General features: G+C 56.4%; 1 protein-coding gene and 1 long non-coding RNA gene across 3 annotated transcripts in view; one reads left to right on the top strand and one right to left on the bottom strand.

Annotated features, from left to right (window-relative positions):
- The window catches only part of GAS7 (growth arrest specific 7), a 203,053-nt gene that overhangs the window by 48,068 nt on the left and 133,931 nt on the right, over positions 1 to 21,054 (top strand). The window lies entirely within an intron of this gene.
- LOC309852049 lies at positions 1,524 to 7,064 on the bottom strand. The gene is made up of 3 exons (XR_014305043.1): positions 6,632 to 7,064; positions 2,023 to 4,343; positions 1,524 to 1,804 (listed from the first exon to the last, which is right to left on the bottom strand). It is a non-coding gene; the product is annotated as an uncharacterized lncRNA (long non-coding RNA).

Genomic DNA, 21,054 nt, shown 5'->3' with positions numbered 1-21,054 from the left:
TAATTTCCGCGTTCAGAGCGGGGCCGATACCCACAATCCCGGGATGTTTGATCATCTCAGATGGTGGTGACAGGTTCAGATGTCAGGGGCCAGGTAGGGCCCCCTCCCCTGCAGAGATCCCAGGAATTATGTACCATTGGAAATAGACAGCGTCAGCCAACCGTAGGGATCACAGGCCCCGCTGGAAATCCCAAAGGTCCCCATCTTATAATGTCGGTATTGATTCAAATGGAAAACAGCAACAGACCACACAGTGCGCTGGCCAAAACCCACAACAGCCTCCTTGTAACCCTTCTCTTTGCCTAGGAAATGGGGTGCTAGGGACGGGTGGTGACTCACCCAAGGTCGCCCATCCAGTAAGCAGCCCCCACGCACACGCAGGTTTCTAGACTCCCAGGCTCCGGTGCTGTGTCTGGTCAGCCTTACCGGTCACCCTCCCGTCGAGCAAACGGAGATGCCACGAAGTGACGGAAAATTGTTTAGCTTCGCTTAAGGGTCTGAGCTGGGATTTGAACCCAGAACCGGCTGGCTCTGTCTGTCCTGCTATGGTCGGGGTGAGAACTAGCGTCGGGTCAGTTCCGGAATGTGTTTTCTTCCCACAGCGCCCCCTCGGGTGGGATTGGCCCCTGACCCTCCAAACACAGAGCTGCTGCTTGACCAATGAACAGCTTCCCCGAATTCTGGGGACTTCTCGGGAATGGAGGAGATCGCGAGGGCACACGGGTGTGAGTGTGCACGCGAATTCCGTCCCTCTTCCTCACACCCATTCGTCGTTCCCGGTTTCCCTCCCTGCGCGCTCTGACGGGTTCCCCAGAAGGAGGAGTCAAAGCAGATGCTTCCCCTGGTCAGAGGAAAGCAAGAAAGACCCACTTAACCCGCGCCCGCCCTGAGCTACCGCCTCGGTTGTCCCTGGTGTGTTGGCGTCTCCAGGCTCAGCCCCTACTGTGGGGTCCCCTGCAGACTTGGGGGGCGACTTGGGAGGCTGAGTCGGGACCACAAACTGGCAGCACTCTCAGCGGGAAGACCCAGGGAGCTCCTGGGGTACACCTTGTCCAGCTCCCCACGGTTCCGTGATGGGAGTCCTGTGGACGGTCCTGTGTGTGTGTGTGTGTGTGTGTGTGTGTGTGAGGGCTGGGGGGAAAGGGCAGGAAGCGTTCGTAAATACAGCAGGGTGAACAGGCTTCTCAAAGGTTTACTAGCTAAATATTTTCCGGATGTTTTCATCGTCCTTTAAGGCCGATCCAAAGGAGGACGAAATAGGACTTAGCCTGACTTCTCCAGTGGCTCCCACCATCCACGTCCACTGGACCCCCCCCCCGGCCTCCTTCCCAGCACCACCCCGACGCTACCCCCATCAGCCTCGTACCCTTCCTTCCTTCTCTCGTCCTGCTGGGAAAGAGGACGGTCCCTTCTCCCTCTTCTTAGACATATTACGCATCTAGTCATGCAGCCTGGTTTCTTTCTTGATGTTTAAAATTTATCGACGATCTTTCTATCTTAGCGTGCGTCTCTAAAGCATTCTCTTTGGTGTTTGCTATTAGTTCATTGTTTGGATGAACTGTTTATTATTTGTAATCCCCTAGTGATGGACACTGAGGTTGCTTCCTTTTTTTTTTTTTGGACTCTTAAAATCCCTGGCACCGACCATCCTCACGATGACATCTTCTCGCACTGAAATTGGTTTGCTCTTCGGAAAGGTTGTACCGATTCACAGCCCTTGGAATGACTCAACGCCCCATTTGTTGGCCAAGACTGGGATTGGCAGGCCTACCCAGAGCTTTTTTCTTTTTTCCTTTTTTCCGCTCTCCCCCCCCCTTTTTTTTTTTTTTTTTCTTTTTTAAAGATTTTATTTCTTTATTTGACAGAGAGAGATCACAAGTAGGCAGAGAGGCAGGCAGAGAGAGAGAGGAGGAAGCAGGCTCCCCGCCGAGCAGAGAGCCTGATGCGGGACTCGATCCCAGGACCCTGAGATCATGACCTGAGCCGAAGGCAGCGGCCCAACCCACTGAGCCACCCAGGCGCCCTCCCCCCCTTTTTTTTAAGAGGGAGAATGTAAAAAGGGAACTCAGCTCGTAGTGACAAGTTTGATAGTCCCCTGATCACTCACACTCTTCCCCATGCCTCGCTCCTGTGTGTCCTTCCACGTCCCGCGGGCACCGGGCAGGGGGCCGCTGTCATGGAAAGAGTGTGCTGGATTGAAGGCCCGCGTGCTGACCTGGGCTCTAACTCAACGTCGTGAGGAACGGCTCTTGTCTTCTCGGGGCCTCTGTTTTCTCATCTTTACCGTGGGAATAATCACACCAGAGCCACAGCCGTGGCTTGGGATGGGTGACAAGTAAATAGTTATTTTAAGCCCTCCCCCGGTGACTCTGGCTTCTGTCGCTTCTCTTCTGTTCCCCGCCCCCAGCCCTCCAGAATTTCCTGGTACCCCTACCTCCCCCACACTGGTCACTGAACCCCCCGCAAAGGGCTTTCCTACTGGCAGACTCAGGAGATCGGTGACGTGGATCTCTGGGTACACGGTAGCAGCTCTGGCTCTCATGCGGGTCCTTCGTCTGCGCTATGAGATCTAGAAGTATTAGATACATGAAGGTCGGGGTCACGCGGGCCCCTTGAGGCCAAGTATTCCCAGTGCAGATGGTAACTGGGGGAGGCTGGTGGAGGCATATCTGCTGCGCAGGGCAGGGGGGTTGTTGATGGGTGCGGAGCATAGCTGGACCGCTTCCTTCGGGATCTGGCAAGCTGCATTGCCTCGAGGGCCAGGTCCTGTGGGTCTCACCTGGGAGCCTGGTGGCCTGCCGTGTGAGGGGGGGCCGGCGTGCCCGGGGCGGTCCAGTTCCTCGGCTGCCGCCGGTCTGGCCTGTCCTTGTCAGAAGCTGTGCAAGGCCCCGCCACGAGGGGCTGGTCGGAGCCGGGAGCCGTGTGGGGAGCCCTCCAGGGCACAGTGCCGGCTCTGTTTCCTCCTCCGCCTCGCCAGGGGCCCCCATTCACGGCAAGGAGGGTCACGCATTCCCCCTTGAGATAAGAATAGAGCCCGACTGTGCCCCAGGACAGAGTCCAGCTTCTTCTGCCGGCCCTCCGAGGCCTGGCAAGGGCTCCCAGATGGTACTGGCATGAGTGGGCCCTGGCCGCCTGCCCCGGCGGCCCCTTGTGCATTGTGCGGCTGGACACTGGGTGCAGTGTGCATGCGTGCCCGCCCCCCCCACCCCCCTCCGCAGAGACCACTGTCTCCAGGCTCTGCTCAGGATGGAGGGGTTTGGCCTCCACTCAGCTGTCCTGGGGCTCTGCTGTGCTCCCTCTCTTCCCTGGGGTCCCGGTCTCCACCCTCCCCACCTCGATACCTTGCTGAGTAGCCACTGCAGTTTATTCTGGAAGGGAGGCACGGAGCCCTGGCTTGGAGGGTAGGGAGGAGAGTGGGCTGGGTGTTGAAGGTGGCGTCTCGGCATCTATGTGGCCTCCTTCTGCAACCCCCAGGTGCAGGAAATGGGAACCGGCAGGGGCTCCCGGTCGTGTGTGCTAATGGGGTGCTGGGGCTCCTGTCCTCAGCCCCGCCTGTGACCGAGGTGGCAGGTGCAACAGCCTCGCATCCATCACTCCAGCCGCGGGACCAGACCAGGCCCTCTTAACCGACCTCGGCCCTGGAAGTGTTCCTAGGCTCTCCTTGGGACCACGCTGGGTGATCCTTGAGTCGTTTCCAGCCTTCCGGTGTGGAGGGCGGGGCTTCTCAAAGTGCAGTCCCGGACTGGCCCCAGGAGCCGTGGCGTGACCTGGGAGCTTGCTGGCCATGCATGACCCCGGGCTGCACCCTGGACCTTCTCGGGCAGAAACTGGCCGGGGGGCCTGGAAATCTGGGTTTGATGCCTTTTCCAGGAGGTTTCTGATGCACACGGGTGCTGTTTGCAAACAGGTCTTGGTGCTCTCCCCGGTCCGTCAGGGGACTCCAGTGCGTGCCGAGGGCCACGGCATACTGCTGGGTACCTCGTCCACCAAAAGACATTTTCAGATAGAGAGATCGGAAAATATTTGTTTGAACATGGAATCTTCCATTCAACCTAAAAAAAAAAAAAAAAAAAAAACCCAAAACAAAAAAACAAAATCAAAAACCTTACAGCTTGCACATTTTCACACATTTCAGTTGATTCTGCAAGCGGATGAGGTCACATTCTGGGTTTCTGGATGAAGACACAGAGCTCTGTGTCTGTCAGGAGCTCGTTGGTGCTGCAGAGCTGTGATGGGACGCCGGGGTTCTCCACCGCGAGCCGGGGGCTTTCCGGCAGGCACGGAGGTGGCCGTGAGGCCAGCGGGGCGAGGCTGCCCCTTCTGGTGGGGGCTCCTCACCGGATCTGAGAAAACAAGCATATTGCTGAGTATTTGAATAGGGCTGCACGCATACACGCCCGTGTTTGGGGAACGTGCCCCTGTGTCTGGTTCTCTGGCTCAGCCTGGGAGGGCTCCTGCAAGTCTCTGGCTTGGACACCAGCAGCTCTACCAGGAAGAAAGTGCTCAAAGGACACGTCTCCCAGGGCAGGCAGGATGCACTGACACAGTGGCTGGACCGTTTCTGAGGCTTTTGGGGTTTCTGTGGTGCGGTCCCCTGGGTGGTGGGGGAGAGTGGTGCTGCCTCTGTTTGCAGGTGAGAACGCCTCCTCTTGGGGGATTCCAATCACAACTCCCTCCACCCTTATGTCAGGGCACCCCTGAACTCCCCAGGCCTCCCCGCGAGACCCAGTCTCCGGGGCCTCCGAGACTTGGTCGGAAGGAATGGGGTGGAGAAGCGTAGGTCAGAGGTTGACATCGAGGACTAGGGAAGCAGTCTCGGGAGACCGGATGAGATCTCTAGCTTCTCGGACGCGTGCCCAGCCATGCGTTTCCAAACGGATCTGCTGGTTCAGAAATATGTAGTAATGATAGGCAGCGTTTATAGACAGTGCACTGTCTTCTAGGCACCGTGCTAAACACTGCGCCTTTCTTCATGAACTCGTCGGATCCTCACAACACGCTCATGAGGTGTGATCAGGCCCATTTTACAGATGGGAAAGCTGACAGGATTTGTACGCAGACCATCTCGCGCCAGAGCCTACGATGGAAGCCGCCGGTCGCTTTCCCTGTAGTCCTTCTGCATCCCCATCCCGTAGAGGGGAGTGGGGACCCCTCAGACCCTCCACTTACCCCATCTTAAATGTATCTGCACCCCCAATGTCGCAGCGAGGTGTCCCCAGTTTGGGGTCCCAGCAGGCCTTTGCTTTGGTGGAGCAGCCATGAAGGCAAGCCGATGGTGGGGAGTGAGGGGAGCGGAGGGGAGGGGCGGGGAGGGGAGGTAGGACAGGTTGAGATGGGGAGGGCACGTGCCCGGAGCTGCCTTCTTCTCTTCACATCTTCCCTGTCCCCCAGCTGCCGACTCAGATCCTTGTGCTTTTGGGATCTTCTGCTGGCCATGTGGGGGTCGAGTCCCAGACGAGCTGAAACATTTGGGGGAGACTCTGTCGTGGGACAGGAAGGAAAAGCCGTGATATTTCAACTTTTCAAGTCCTCACAACTCTGGGGTGAGGTGGGGAAGGGGGAGATGAGACCGGAAGAGTTTAGGGCAAGGCGGAGGGAGCTGGACGGCGGCTGGACCAGCTCCGGGTAGCTGCCTCTTCCACTGCAGCCTCACTGAGGCCAGCCCCAGGCCAGCTGGCTCACAGCTGGATGCCTCCTGGGAGGAGCCGGGAGGGTCCACAGGCCGGGACACTGTCAGGGATGTGTACCCAAAGTCAGCCTTGACTTGCCTCCGAACAGGAAAAGCCTGGGTTTTCCGTTCACTTGCTCACTTGCATTTCCCTTGCATGGTTAGCGCTGCCGGTAAGAGTTCCAAGTTGGGGTCAGAGGCATGAGGACCCTAGGTGTGACCTCCCCTCCGGCCCCTTCTCTGCCACCAGGCTGCCTTGGGCCTGGGAGCGAGCACAGCCCCGTGAAGCGGTCCCCCAGCCCAACAGAGACGCTCCCATCACAGGAGAGGGTAACCTGCGGGGTCCCCTCAGTCCTGGGGTGGGCACCGCCCTCGGCAATGTTGCGAGTGAAGCGTGGAGTGGACCGGTTAGCTGAAGGTCCCCGAAAACCAGTGATGCTTTGTGCGGCAGCTGGGCCTGCGGCAGGGACATTCCGTGGGTGGCTTCCAGAGTTGCGGTTTCTGGTGGTGAGAAGAGCGCAGTTTTCTGTGAACCTGGGTCATGGTGGTCGCAGTGGTGACCACGGGGTTGGCCGAGGGGCGGGAAGCGGGAGGAGGGAAGCCAACCGGGAACCAAGAACCAGACACTCTTGGGAGGGTCCCCCGGTGCCGTCCCCCCATCCAGCAGGCTTCCTGTTCCGCGGCGATGGGCACACTCGCGGGAATCCCACGAGACACGTTTCTGCTCCTTTGGACCCTTCTAGAATGTGTTGTCTTCATGTCTACCCTTCAATAAAATGCACATTTTGTGGAAGCATCGTGCCTGGGGGCAGGCCTGGGGTGAGCTGCAGGAACTGCCTGCTGGGTGAGCTCGGGAAAGGCAGAAGGAAGAAAGGAATGGGAAGAGCTAGGAAGATGGTCCACCGGGAACATCGTGCCCTGTTGAAAATCGTCACCCACCCTCCCTTACCAGGCTCCCCTTACCTGGTTGTTTGTTTCCTTGTCATCCTGTCATGTTCTTTATAGTTTCCCTATCTCTTATTTGAATGCTCTGCCCCTCCCTCCCCTCCGCCCTGTGCTGGAATGAACACTGAGTGAAGGCAGAGGTGGTGTTTTGTTGCTTTTTTTGTTTTCCTTTCTTTCTCTTCTGTTTTGCCACAGACGTGCCCCAAGTGTCCCGAAACAGCAGCTGGCACTTGGGAGGTCCTCACTCCGCGTTTGTCAGATGAATGAATGGGTGAGGGGGGCCCCGGGAGCGCTCGCTCGTGTCCAGTGGGAGGGGAGGACCTGCGTCCCCGGGGAGGTGCCCACACCTCGGGCCGCCTGCCCTCGGCCCTGCTGTCCTCGCCATGTGTGGGTCCCCGGAGGAGGATCTCGCCGGCTCCGAGATGGAAGAAACTTCCTGAATCCCCCTGCCCCCCAGGAGCTGACCAGGTAGTGAGGGATTGGAGCTGGGAGCTGGTGTAGCTCAGGATTTTTGGAGCCTGTTAGGACCACATTCCTGAATCCCGCCCGCCCCCTCCCTGCCCTGCAACGCGGTTCCCTCCCTGCGGGGGCCGTGGGAAGTGGAAAATCCTGGTTGAGCAATTGAGGGCGAAGGCGAAATCCCTGTTTACTCATCTGCTTTCCAACCAGTGCCCGGCTCACCCGCTTAATCCAGGGTAGTCGCTGCCGTCTCCACACCCCGGGTGCTTCCCATTCCTCGCGAGGTCACGGCCAGACCCAGATTCCCAGCCCAGACCTCGGGCAGCGTCCCCTGGCAGGAGTCTGCGGCTCTGGGAATGGCAAGCCTGCTTCCAGGTGCTGCTCAGCCGTTTGCTCTCGGCCTCGCGGCTCTGCCGAGGATACTGTGGCTCCAGACATCACACCTGGTCCCTCCCTCCAGGTCCGAGCCCCCTGCCGACTTCCAGTAAAGGGCAGGTGTGTCATTACAGCTGCTTGTGTCACAGCCCACAAAGTCTTCGACTCCCTGTCGTCCACCCCCCCTTCCCATGTTCAGTTTGCAGGTACACATGTGGATGCTTCCTTCCAAAGAGATTTGTAGAAAATGCAGCCTCTTCTCGCCACTCCCCGGCCGCCATCCTCTTGGTGGGCCGAAGCCGCTGTCCTTGGGCCCCCGGACTCTTGCGGTCACCGCCTGGCTGCTCTGCCAGGGCCCCATCTGTTCTTAACCAGCAAGTCTGAGGACACATCCCGTGTTTCCTCAGGACATGGTGACGGGTTCCCACGACGGTGGAGTCGAGCCGAGGAAGTGGCCCCTGTGGCTGGCAGGGCACCATGTGACCTCAGTGTCCACCCCCCCAGCCCCATCCCGCTCCTCCTCCCCCTGCCAGCCGGCCTCCACGGTGTCCCTGCAAGCGTCCCGGGCATGCTTCCTTGCGAGAGCCTTTGCAGCCCATGTGGGGCCCCCGGAGATGTCCAGTCCAGAGCCCCGGACAGGTACCCACACCACGCTCTGGTTCTGCAGGTACAGTGACGTGAATGCTGTCGAGATGAGGAGGGGCGCTGGCCTCCCTGCGGCGGGGGCTCAGCGTGATGACCGGGCTCCTTCATGTACGAGGCAGGCAGGATGGCCGCTTCAGGAGTAGCTGTGAGACTAGAAGTGGGAGGCTGAGCCATGCTAGGAGGGGGCCACATGCCGAGGGACGACACGGCAGCCTCCGGAAGCTGAGCCAGACTCCGCCGTTCTCTCCTGGACCTCTGGCAAGGGGCCAGCCCTGCGAATGCCTCGGCTTCAGACCCACGAGACCCCTTCAGGGTTCTGACCTCCAGAACCCTGAGACCGTAGATCGGTGCTGGTGTGGGCCCCCTGGTTTGTGGTCCCAGGTTAGCCCAAGCGGGCATGTCTGCTCAGGAAGTTATTTCTTGAGGGATGAGTGGACAAGCGTTCCCTGGGCTGGAATGCCCTCTTCTTCTACCCTGTCCTCTGATGGGGCCATTCCTGGGTCTCTTCCGCACGAGCCCTCTCCCCAGTCAGGGCTTTCTGTTGGGCCCCCTGAACGCCCCAGTGGCTTCAGGGGGGGAGGCTGTGGGATAGCTCAGCATGGCAGGGCACTGTTTTGCCTGTGTGTTTCTTTCAGGTTTTTTTTTTTTTTTTAATATAAGGGAGAGGGAGTATGAATGGGGGTGGGGGAGGGGCAAAGAGAGGGAGAGAGGGAGAAGCAGGATCCCCACTGAGCAGGGAGCCCGAGGTGGGGCTCAATCCCAGGACTCGGGGATCAGGACCTGAGCTGAATGCAGACACGTCACCGACAGAGCCACCCGGGTGCCCTGTGTTTGTGTGTTTCTTGCGGTGGTGGTGGGGGGGCTGTCATCAGAGTCTGAGGGCTCCCCTGGTCCCCGTTCCTCACCTCCCCTTTCACCAGAGCAAAATGGAGATGCTGTGAGGCATCGTCCTGCTCAAACCCAAGGGGTCCCGCTGGGCTCACTTCCAGAGCCTCCTGGGCTCAGATGTCCCGTTGCTTTTGTGTCACCCACCAGATCGCCTGATTGGGGGGCTCCCGTCTCCCCAGCCACCCCCCAGGACCACCAGTGCCTTGCACACAGCCGGAGTTGGGGTGTGAGGCAAGGTCTTAAGAGATGTTGGGAGGTTCCCCCTGGGGAGCAGGGACCAGGGACCAGGGACGAGGGAGCCTGAGGGGTTTGGCTTGTCAGCAGCAGCTTGCTTGGAGGCTGATGTGTTTGGAAGAAGGAAAAGAAGAAAAGATAAGAAACAGCAGTAAGGATGGGTAAGCAGGGGTGAGGCAAGAGCTGTGTGCCTATGATGGGCACTGCAGGCGGGCGGGGGGGGTCCCCCAAAGAGTACAGGGCTGGTTGGGTGGGGGTCACGGAGGACAGGGGGAGGCGTGTGTTCCCGGGCGAGGGTTGCTTCCCCAGGAAGCAGCTGCAGGCTGTAGGGGGTGACCAGTTGGCTGTTGGGGAAAGCTCCTTCCCGCTGTCTTCTCTGGGGAGGACACGTTTTTGAAACACTTCCTGCTTTGGGGAGGGAGGTGCTCTTTTGCCCCCCTCCCCCCGGACTGCCGATGAAGTGTGCTTAAGCTAGAAAACCCACAGCTGTGTTTTTGCACCACTACGCCCCCCGCCACCCCGCCCGCCCTGGACACCCGCCCCGTCCCACTGGGGGCTCCCCTCCCTGCTGCCACCGCCTCCTCCCTCCCCAGTTCTCCCCCTGCCGGCTGGTGACTCACTCCACTCTTGTGCAATAGAAGCAGCCGCCTGCTCTCCGAGAAGGGCTGTTTTCCTCTGTGCCACGAGCTCCCCTCCTGATTTATGTTTCTCCATTTTGGCCTAATGCTTTCCACATTTAGGTCTGAAGATGAGTTTGTGGCTCATTGATGCCACCCCCGAAACCCCAGTGCCCTGCCTGGGTCTGGCACCGAGAGGACAGGCAGACGGCCACGTGGAGCGTCCTGCCTCCAGCCACCCCCCCCTTCCCACCAGCCTCCCTGCCTCCAAGAGGGAGGCAGAGGGAAGAGCACAGCCTCCACTCCAGGCTGGCCTGGGACGTGTTCTCGCGCCTGTTTTTCCCGGGGAGGGCACACATCTTGGGGTCGTGTAGAGACCTCATGGCTCCGAGCCTGGAGGATTAATATTGCATATGCTGCAGCATTCGGAAGTGAGAGGCCCCCGTTGCCGGGTGTGGAGAAACGTTATCTTTGTGGTTTTAAAAGCCATCGCACAAAGCTCTGTGTGTGTGTGTGTGTGTGTGTGGTTTCTTCCTCTTCTTTTTAGAACAATAATATTACCTTTGTTGCTATGGCGTTGTTGTGGGGGTGGCTAATTGGACCCAGACCCGATGCAGGCTGGTGTCTGGTGTCCATAGCGATTATCAGACGGCAGCCCTGGGACTTGTTTTATGTTCTTCCCTGGCTGGGAAGGCGCTGGCTGGGGAGCAGTGGCTGTGGGTACCCAGCCCTGTTGGGGTCCTTAGGATGAGGTGGCACCCTGGTCAGGGCCCCGAAGGCCAGCCAGAGGCGGGGTTGCGGGGGAGGATACCCCTGGTCATTTCCTAAGATGGGAGCATAGCCCAGATCTGCTGAGGGCCCGGCGTTTGGGCATGTCTCCTTGGAGGCTCTGGCCTGTGGGGCGGGGGGGGGGGGTTGCCAACTACAGGGAGAGGGGGAACGGCGGAGCCTGTGGGGTACGGTAGGCCGACTCACCTGGCAGGCGGCGTTTTCCCACTGAGATCGTAGCCTCGCTGCAGAAGGGTGCCTTTTAAACTCTCTGTGGCGTCTGCATACCAGAAGCATGTCTTCATTTGTTAATTTGATGCTTATCAAATACGGATCACGTCTGCTGTTCAAAAGGGACTCAAAAATTTAAAGTCAAAACTTGGCCTCCTTCCCACACCTGACCTGGACACCCGCCGCTTCTCTTCCCCGGAGGCAAGCACGTTAACCGGCTTCCCGTGGGTCCTTCTAGAAGCCGTGCAGATATCTACGAACACGTACTAGCTGTGCTCTCCCTCCCTCAGGTGCTAGCGCCCCCCAACCCCCCCCACCCCACTCTGCACCTTGCTCCTGCTGTGAGTTTCAAAACCGAAAACCATCCATCCCAGAGTTGAGTCAATGGAAAGGATCCTCCTCCTTCCCGCCTTCCCGAACTTGTTTCCCTGATGGGCGTATGGGTTGCCTCTGGGCTTTTCCTGTTACCTTTACCTGCTGTGGATTACCTGGCTGTGTCTGTCGTGCTGAGCAGGGGTGAGTATCTCTGAAGGATGAATTCCTGAGGTTGAAAAGCTAGAGCAAAGAGGATAAGCGTCTGGAATTTTTTTTTTTTTTTGAAAAGATTGATTTATTTGAGAGAGAGAGAGAGCAGGGGGAGGGGCAGAAAGAGAAAATCCCAAGCAGACCCCCCGCTGAGTGTGGAGCCCGTTGTGAGGCTCGATCCCACCACCCTGAGATCATGACCTGAGCCGAAATCAAGAGTCGGATGCTTCACCGATGGAGCCACCCAGGTGCCCCATTGTCTGTAATTTTGATGGAAAATGCCAGATTGCCTCCAAGGAGGCAGCTCTGGCTTACCTCCCCCCTCCCGCCCCCCTGCACCACCAGCAATGTCTAGGACCCCCATGTCCCTACAGCCTTGCCAGCCCAGGTATTTTCAAATTTTGAAGATTTCGGTACAGAGGAATTTTGTGTCTTTGCTTTCCATTGGCTTTCTCTCCCTGTCTGTCCCCACAGTGTCACTCTTGGCGGGGGGGCGGGGCATGTGAGTGGATAGGGTTCTCCAGCCTCCAAAGAGCCACACAGGGAGTAGACCCTCTGCCCTGTGGAGCCTTCTGAGCTCTGGTCTAGCGCCCCTGCAGGCCGGTGGCTTGCCTTGCAACTTCTTGAGTCTCCAAGGAGGCCTGCTTTCCACATCGGAATTTGCTGCTCTCGATAACATTCCCAGAATTTGTTTCTAACCTCCACCTTCCCCCGCCTCACCCCTGCGTGAGAAGGTTGCCTCACCTGCTACTTCTTACTTCCCAGTTTCCAAAGATAGAGTCTTTGCAATGGGCCGGTGGACCTGGCTAGGCCAGAAAGCTCTAGACGCCTCGGCTGGCTGTTGTGTCTTAAGATGCATGCTCAAGAGGGAGTTCCGGGCTAGAATGGGGTATGCTGGCTGCATTTTTCTCCCTCTGAGTTTTTCTAGGCAGGGGCCTGGCGGTGGAGCTGGAGCCAAGCATGCTTGGAGAGGTGGTCCGAGCCAGCACAGTCCAGTAGAACTTGCTGTCATGGCAGAAATGTTCTGTGTTTGTACCACAAAGAGAGAGGGTCAGGGAGGGACAGAAAAGAAGGAGGAGGAGAGAGAGAATCTCAAGAAGATTCCCTGCTAGCCCAGAGCACGGCTTGATCTCACGACCCTGAGATGGTGACCTGAGCCAAAAAACAAGAGTCGGACACTTAACTGACCGAACCATCCAGGCATCCCTGGAAATGAGTCTTGTAAAGCTGAAATGAAGGTGTCAGGGGCTGGTTCTTTCTTGAGGCTCTGGGTGTATGTGGTGTCTGTGTCTTTCCTCCTCCGTGTTCTGGAAGCTTCTTCCTTTGCTCACATGATACTACATGTTACATGCTCACATGATTTTCTCCTTGACTCTGACCTCACAGGGCATCTTCCCTCTTTGCTCTTCCCGACTCCCTTTTAGAAAGACCCTTGTGATCACATCTGAGGCCCACCTGGACAGTTCAGCATGACCTCTTCGTCTCAGAATCCCTGATTTCATCACACCTGCCAAGTTGCTTTGGTCATAGGAAGTTTCTACTGGCAGACTCCAGGCATCAGAATGCCCCTGTGTTTGGGAGACCAACTTCGGTCTGTCGCAGGCAGTCACTTTCAAGACTTGAAAGAGCACGTTTGTGTGAGAGGAGGGCATATCCCCTGCCTTGGTCACCTCCCAGATGTTCTGAACTGGGGGGAAGGGTTAGAGCTCGTGCAGCTGTGTTGTAGGTCTGAGGTTCTAAAAAGCAGTGGGTCTTGAAATGGGTGGGTCCCCAAGTCACCTGGGAAACATAGGAAAAGGACAGAGACCCAAACCCTGTCCCACATCCATGAGCCTGACCCTGTGATCTTAACAACTTCCCAGGTGCCTCTGATTCTCCGTGAAGTCTGGAACCGTCACTCTTAGGAGTAATCTGTGGAGAGTTCAGTCTTGGTTCCCATGATCAGGAATCACTGCTGACTTCTTTAGATGGAGTGTTCAAGGAGGGCCTCCCTGAGGAGGTGACGTTTAAGCCGATGCCTAGACCCACCATGGGAAGAGCTGGCGGGGAAGACAGGGGGACAGCCAGGGCCAAAGCCACCAGGGAGAACCAAACCTGCCCCATCCAAAGAGATATTAGGTCAGCATGGTCTGCAGAGCTTTCTGCCGAGAGGGGGACGGAATTGGGTGTTTTATTTTAGTTCTAGCCCATTTAAATGTAGCTTTCAATAGCCCGGTGAAGCTGATGCCATCTGTGCTGACCATCATGGAGCTTAAGGTCTGTGTGGCCGGTGCGAATCAGGTGAGGTTAGGTAGAGAAAAGGTAGACTTTCTTGCTTCATGAATTAGGCTCCGTAGTCTCGATATCTCTCTTCTGACGTAATGCAAAGCCTTTGAATGGTTTTACCGAACGGTTGATGTAAGATGATTAATGCTATGTAAGGGCACTCTGGCCGCCACGTTGTGGAGTGAATTGTAGGGGGTAAGTGTGGAACAGGAGACCGGCGAGGTCCTTGTCACGAGTCAGGGAGTGCTGCTGGTGCCTTGGGGACAGGGTGGCGGCCACAGAGACAGAGCTCTGGATGGATCCCAGTTGGCTTTTGGAGATCGATCCAAAAGAGTAGACAGGGAAGGGATGGGGAAGGTGGGAGAAATAATTTTTTTTTATTTTAAAGATTTTGTATTTATTTATTTGTGTGTGTGTGTGTGTGTGTGTGAGAGAGAGAGAGAGAGAGAGAGAGAGAGAGAGAATGTGCAGGGGGAGAGGGAGAAGCAGGCTCCCCGCTAAGCAGGGAGCCCCATGCAAGCCTCGATCGCAGGACCCCATCATGACCTGAGCTGAAGGCAGATGCTTGACTGACGGAGTCACCCAGGTGCCCCCAAATGGGAGAATTTGATGATCTTAGATTTAGGGCTTAAGGAACAGGATGGATCGTGGGCCATTTGCCAAAAGGAAGTGTATAGAGCCGGTTTTGTTTTGGTTTGCTTTGTCTTTGGCGGTGAGAAATGGGGTCCTTTTGGGGGGCTTGTTAGAGAATTCTCCTGAGGATCCCTGGAGAGATGGCATGGGGAGAGGTCAGGGCTGGAGATAAGGATTTAGGGTCATCAGGGAATGGGGGAGGGGGATGCTGTGGGACAGGGGCCGGTCACTGAAGAGAGTGAGGATATAGAGAAACGAGGAACGGCAGGAACGTGCCACCCCCTTTAAGACTGGGCATAGGGGGAAGATCCAGAAAGATGACCCGAGACATGTGAGATGTCGTGGAAGCCAAGACGAGTCCTGGTTTCCAGAAGGAGGAAATGTGGTGCACTGTTGATGGGCCAAAGAGACTCGAAAAGATTCCAAGGTAAGCAGCATGGCGGTCCTGAGAGGCACTGGGAGATCAGGCCCAGTGGAGTGAGTCTGAGGGCGTAGGAGCTAAGAAAGTAGAGCTCACGGCCACCAGCGACTCTTCCGGTGAACATATTTGCTGTGACGAGAAGCAGAGGAATGGGCAGAGCTTGGAGGAGTGGGGTCCAAGGATGTATTTCTCTCTCTCTCTCTCTTTTGAAAGCTAGGTGTAATGCGCTACGAGGTAGGAAGCAGTAGTTGGCCTTGGATAGGAGGATGGAATTGGAGCCACGCGTTGATGAGCCGCGGCCGTCAGATGGCTCCTGTCTTTCTCAGTGACGTGTGAGGCAAGACCAACCGCTGAGTTGTTTTGAAGACGGAAAACAGCCCACGGTTTAACCCGAGCGCAGTTTCTACGTGGCTCGAGCTGTGTTTCTCGAAACGTGAATGTGCGAACCGACCACCCCGGGGTTCGGATTTCTGAGGGGCCCCTGGGTCGTGTTCCTGCTGCTGTCCTTGGAGCCCACTTTGGGTAGCAAAACCCCCCCGGTGCTCGTGTGTCCCAGAGACACCTAGATGATTAGCCCGCAGAGTTTACACTTAGGACAGAGTAGCGAGCAGTGAGTCCCTACTTGAGATCCGTGGCTGTCCATTTAATGTTCTCAATGTTCTAGAATGATCTGGGGAATTTAAAACAAACAAGACAAAACAAAACACACAAAAAATGAAAGCGCAGGGCCTGGGTCTTTTGATTTCGATTGAGCTTCCATTCCCAAGGCATCCTCTGTTTCAAAAGCTCCCTGGGTGATTCTGATGTTGATCTGGGCTGGAGCGACACTGATTTAGACAGCAGGTCAGGGGGGTGACCATGGGGGTAGGTGGCTGTGAGGAGGTGTGGGCCCCTGTCCATGTGAATAATTTGAGTCCCCCCCAAGTCAGCACTCTAAGGGTGTCTGATCTTCCATAGGCCTACAGAGTTACCACGTCAGCCAGCAGGAGTAATGTACGTGTCCCACTCATCTTCTGAAATCCTCATGGGATCCTAGGATACGTCCTCGGGGCATCTGGTCTACCTCATGCATGGGCTTCGTGGGTTGGTGGGCTTTGGGCCTGGGGAGGGAGTTGCTCAGCTGGTCTGGCAGTCCCCCCTGCCCCTGCTCCTAGACCCCTCAGACAGTGTCAGAGAAGCCATTCAAACCGAGGGGCCCCCTGAGCCATACAGCCCGGCGGTGCAGAGCAAAGCTGGTTGAAAAACTGAGAGCCAACTTGTACCATGAGTCTTCACATCCAGTCGCCCAAAGCGATGACGGGAATCACGAGAGAACCCAGGGACCAAAGCGTCTCTTCATGGGGCAAGGAGCTACCGTCTCTGTAGCCGCCAGCCTCGTGATCAGACTTGGAAGCGGGTTCTCTGCCCGTTGAGCCCCAAGATCACTGCAGGGCAGTGTGGAAGAGGGGCCAAGGGCAAAGGGGAGTCCTACCTACCTGGGGCAGATGGGGACTGTGGTTTTCATGTGCACCGAGAAGCCCCTCCTGTCTTCCAGGTGAGGATTGGGTGGGGGGTCCCCGTGTGTGTCTCTCTCCTCTGGGTCACTTCTCCTTCAGCAACTCTGTCTGCCCGGCCCCCCAGAGGAGCTCCCCAGGAAGGACGGGGGCACTATGAGCATCCTGATACAGGAGACGGGGACACCCCAAGGTCTCACAGGCAGAAGGAAGTGGCTTCCCATGTGCATCTTTACGCGGCCTTCCTTCCTGACCCGGAGTGAGGCTTGACATTGCCACGTGGGGTCCTGCCGGGCCCATCTGCAGATTCGACTGAAGGCATGGAGCCGTGAGAGCTTTTCCGGGTCTGAGGTCATGGGTTTATAAACATTTGCAAAGCAGAGCAGCCTGGAAGGGAGCCCACGGAGCTCGTGGGGGCCACGGCTTGGCATTTGCACCTGTACCCCTGGAGAACCTCAGATCAGCTTCGCCTGCCTTGCATGCCCAGCAGGTTCTGGGTCCCAGGGAGAGTGGCCTGGGGAAGGTTGAGACCCGGCAGAGACGCTGCAGAGTGTGTGAGCGCGCTGAGACGGGAGAACATCCCCTCGGCTCTGCTCTCTTTCTCCCATTCACGTAGGAAGCACGGATGGAGCAGCTCCTGGGCGAGATGCAGAGAAGACCGTGGGTGGCCCTACCGTGTCAGCTTCCCCAGTCCTTGGCGGGGCGTGGGGAGAGGCCAGCTGTAAGCAGGCGTCCACAGTAAACATATGTAGAATGTCCCAGGGGCTCAGAACAGCCCCAAGAGGACCACACTGTGGAAGGATTCGCAGGATTCCCAGAGGCCAGGAGGGAAGGGCAACTCAGACCCAGGAATCAGCATGAGCAAAGGCACAGAGGGTCCACGGGGCTCTCGGGAATCCAATGAGGGAACTGGCTTTGGTTGTGTTCGTTTTGGTTTGGTTTAGAGAATGTCCCATCTGGCCTGGCGGAGAGATGAGAGATCGCGTCTCATCAGGTCTGGTGGCCTTTCAGAGCCAAATGCTGTGGCCAGGGCCAGGGATGTACTACGTGGCTGGTTCGTGGGCCCTTGCCTTGGGTCTGGGGTGGGTTGTGTTTCCGACCCCTGGGAATGGAGAGGTCTGACTCCCTGTGAGAAATGAGGTATTAGCGCCGAAAGAAGGGAACTGGGGGGTAGGTAAGCAGAGTCAACACACGTTCACCACGTGTTTCCCTCAACGTTAAAGAGCCTGGGAAGTCCTGTGGGTTTTATTCTGCATGCCACACAGGGCCTGCCCGAAGTGGTTTGGGGTAGACAGACGCTGTCCCGGCAAGCAGAACAGGGACGATGTGGGGAGAAAGTTCAGAGAGATCTTAGTGGGACAGGCAAGGCTCAGGACGTCCCTTCCTTAAGCTGCTCCCAGCCCTTCGGGGACACCTGGGGTGTGGGAAGTGAGCTGGAAACAAAACCTCAGGGACAGCGTCTTAAGGACTTTGTTCAAACCAAGGGTTGAGATAAACAAGCCGTATGAAACCCGTGGTCTCTAAAGACCACATCGGAAGTGACGGCGCGTGGGGAGTTTGATGGGGGGAAACACGGAAGAGGTCTGATTTGGAGTTCGGGCTTCCGGGGGGCTAGGAGGACATCCATCCATCCGTACGTACGTACATACGTAGATGGGAGGGCGTGGCTTGGGAACGGAATTTGGTTTTGGACCTGTTGCGTTTGAGACATCAGTGAGCTGTGTCTTGGAGGACAGATGTGGTTTATCCTGTGAATTGGGGCCGGGATCGGGGAGGGATCCACAAGGATGCAGAAGAGGGACGACAAGAGGGTGATCTTGGAGTCACCACCTTGGGCTGGTGCTTAGCTGCCTGTGGCCCCCGTGCCATGTTCTTCTTGGCTTCATGACTCCTGTTGGGGACCACCTTCTAAACCTGGAGAGAAAGCCCACCGAGAGTGGTCCCACGTGTGCAGGCTGGTGTGGTGCGCTCCCGTGCCCGTCAGTTCGTGGGTTAAGGATGTGTTCCCATTCTCTGCAGGGCAGAGATTAGAGTGATGGGGCCACAGCCAGTGGATGTCGGTAGCCCCCAGGAAATCTGGAAGAGGCAGGGAACGATGATCCCCAGGACCCGCAGAGCGAACGCAGCAGCCTTTGGACTCTGTGAAACCGATTTCTGATTTCTGGCTTCCAGAATTGTCACCGGAAAAAAGCAAAACAAAACAAGACGAAACAACACGTGTGTGGGTCGAAGTGGCCAAGGCTGTGGTTATCCGTTACAGCGGCCGAAGGAGACAGAGATGTGAGCATTTGTCAAAGGCAGCGTACGAACATCTGCGTGTCGTGATGCCCCTTGGGAAAAGAGTTTCCCTGGTCAAATAACTTTGGACTTTGAACACACGAACATGGATTCATTCTTGCAACACGTTTTTGCTGACCGTGTGCTGTGTGTCAGGTTCTGGGTGCTGGATATTGATAATGGAGTTCCTTCCTTTACTGCTTAGATTTTCCTGGGGAGAGGCGCCTGGGGGTGTCGGTGGGTTAAGCGTCTGCCTTCGGCTCAGGTCGTGATCCTGGAGTCCCGGGATCGAGCCCCACATCAGGCTCCAGCCCCAGGTCAGGCTCCCTGCTCAACGGGGTGTCTGCTGCTCCCTCTGCCTCTGCCCCTCCCTTCGCGTCTGTTCTCTCTCAAATAAATAAGGAAAATCTTTAAAAAAATAAATAAATAAAGATTCTCCCGGGGAAAGCAGACAGTAGACTGACTATATGATGGGGTGTCGAGCTAGTGGGATATTGTATTCCTCTCACGGAGCAGAGGGCAACAGGAGGTACTGTTTGGGTGGGGTTGACGGGGAGGGTCTGTGGTGGCTCATGTTTCAACGATCCTGGATAAAATGAAGACACAAGCCTCTGGGTATGTCTGAGGCATGAATGTTCAGGGGGAGGGGAAGTCGGCGCGGGTGGGCTGAGAGGTGGGCTGGTGCCTGGCCCCCTCCACTGTGTCTGGAATCGAGGAAGGGAGAGACAGGAAGGCCGTTCAGGCCACTGTGGACACCGGCTTAGATGTGGACATCTTCTGTGGAAGATGGGGATTTGCTGGAGAGATTTGAAGCCGGTTGTGGGTGTTTTTTTTTTTTTTTTTTTCCTAATTGGGCTGAAATTCACCCAAGATAAAATTAGCCATTCCAAAGCATGTAATTCACTGGCATTTAGACATTGGCAATAAACATTTTCATGGCCCCCAAAGGAGACCTCCTTGTCCCTGTGAAACAGCCGCTGCCCACCCCCTGGTGCTCACCAGTCGGGTCTCTGTCTCTGTGGATTATCTGTTGTGACATAGTTGTGGAGAGTCACTCTGGCTGCTGGATGGGAAGTGGTGGCCGGCGTGGAAGCCAGGACACCAGGGAGGTTCTTGCTGTGACCCAAGGTGGAGGTAACGGAGAAAGGTGGCAAGTACGAATTTGCATTCAGGACCCCGTTTGACAGTGGAACTCCCCTTTTTAAGGAATGTTCCAGAATAGTCGGCGGTAGAGCAAGAAAACTATTGGTTTTAGAATTCTGGAGAACCAAGTTCTGAGGTCCCCACCTCCTACTCCTGACCTCAAGTCCTTTTACTTTTGAGCGCTCCAAAATGTGCGGACGTCCATTAGCTTTGAGATTCTCTGATTCCGTGACTTTGCATGTGAGGGGAAATTGCTGTCGTCTGTGAAAATGCTCCCGCATCCGGGGAAAGTGGGCGTCCTCTTCCTGGCAGCCCACCTGGATTTCTCCCCACCCTCCAGGCTCCCAGAGCCAGGAGGAGGCGGCTCTGTATACAATCCAGATAGGAAGCTGACTTAGTTTGTAGACAAACCAAATTTGCACAGAAGTTAGGTGACTTGAGAGAGTTGGATGTCGGAAGCCTGCACCGTTGCCCCCCTCCGACACTTTCAGTGTCTCCGTCAGTTGGCAGGTGCGTTGCCAGAGATCTGTTCTTAAGAACCTGGAAGTTTGCAAGAGATTGACGTCGGTGTCTGAACGGGAGCGAGCTCAAGCTTATCCCCATCACAGCACGCCCCTCCTTGTGTTTCATTCCGTGTGTGTGTACTTCCCTCTTTTTTCTGTGCTGTAAACTCAGAAGGCTTTGTTTTAATCTTGGGCAAAAGCAGTAACGGGCACGGTGTTGAGAACAAAATCAAATAGGCACCCAAGTACTGAGCAGGCAGGGCAACCCTCAGGAGGACGAAGCTGATACCCAGGGATGGCTTCTTCTTTAGGACTCGGTCCAAACCAGGGGTTCAGATTAACAGCCCTATGAAACTCACGGTCTCGGGGCACCCGGGTGGCTCAGTCAGTTACGTGTCTGTGGCTCAGGTCATGATCTCAGGGTCCTGGGATCAGGGCCCGTGTCGGGCTTCCCGCTCAGCAGGAAGCCTGCTTTTCCCTCTCCCTCTGCCGCTTCCCCTGCTGTGCTCTCTCTCTCTTGCTCGCTCAAATAAATAAAATATTTATAAAAAAGAGAGAGAGAAACTCATGGTCTTTAAAGACCTTTTTTCTGTTCTGTTTCCATAAACCTATGGGAGCCCTTTCTTTCGGTGTTCAGGCATGAACTGTTGTACTTCCCCTGAGCTGGTGGCTTCTTTTAAGGGGACACCAAGGACCATTTAGCCAAACGCATCCCCCTCCTCACACTGGCTGTGAAGCTCTGTCCCAGATTTGGGGCCGACCTCGTGTGCTGGGAGCATTGGACTAATGAGGCCCCAGACTTCTCCTAGAATTATGGTTTGTGTTTTTTTGAAGATTTTCTCTTCCCCTCCCCTTTTATTCAAGTCTCGTTGACGCACCGTGTGACAGCAGTTTCGGGTGACTCACGTGGTCATTCAACTGCTCCGTACATTACATCGTGCTCACCCCAAGCGTGGCCACCCCC

Source organism: Mustela nivalis (genome assembly GCF_964662115.1).
Source record: "Mustela nivalis genome assembly, chromosome: 17".
NCBI lineage: Eukaryota > Metazoa > Chordata > Mammalia > Carnivora > Mustelidae > Mustela > Mustela nivalis.
Note: the sequence above shows the minus strand (reverse complement) of the source record. Positions and strands in the feature narration are given on the sequence as shown.